This window comes from Sinocyclocheilus grahami, unplaced genomic scaffold, assembly GCF_001515645.1.
Source record: "Sinocyclocheilus grahami isolate Dianchi unplaced genomic scaffold, SAMN03320097.WGS_v1.1 scaffold2838.1, whole genome shotgun sequence".
Lineage (NCBI taxonomy): Eukaryota > Metazoa > Chordata > Actinopteri > Cypriniformes > Cyprinidae > Sinocyclocheilus > Sinocyclocheilus grahami.
Genome location: NW_015508014.1, coordinates 36,397 through 36,680, shown reverse-complemented (window position 1 = coordinate 36,680; position 284 = coordinate 36,397). Strand labels below are relative to the sequence as shown.

The following is a 284-nucleotide window of genomic DNA, read 5'->3' as shown; positions in this document are numbered from 1 at the left end:
CTATCAACACACAGTCCGGTAAATCAGAGTAATAAGCAATGGCTAAATACTCTTGAATATATTCCTTGAGCGATCGCGTGCCCTGCTCGAGGGCTAATAACAGTCTTGTAGTGTCCATGCCTGACCAGTGTCCACATGAAAAGCTGCTGGAAACTTGTGCGGCTGAGTATTCTGTTATGAAGTGAACGAGACGAGAGGTGTGCGTATCCATCTGCAAAGCTTTTATGAAAAGACGTGGTCATAAAACAGGCAAGGGTCAGACAATGGCACACAGGTATATTGAG

At 45.1% G+C, this 284-nt stretch overlaps 1 pseudogene; it reads right to left on the bottom strand.

Moving 5' to 3' along the window:
* The window catches only part of LOC107575723 (uncharacterized), a 6,293-nt pseudogene that overhangs the window by 2,099 nt on the left and 3,910 nt on the right, over positions 1-284 (bottom strand).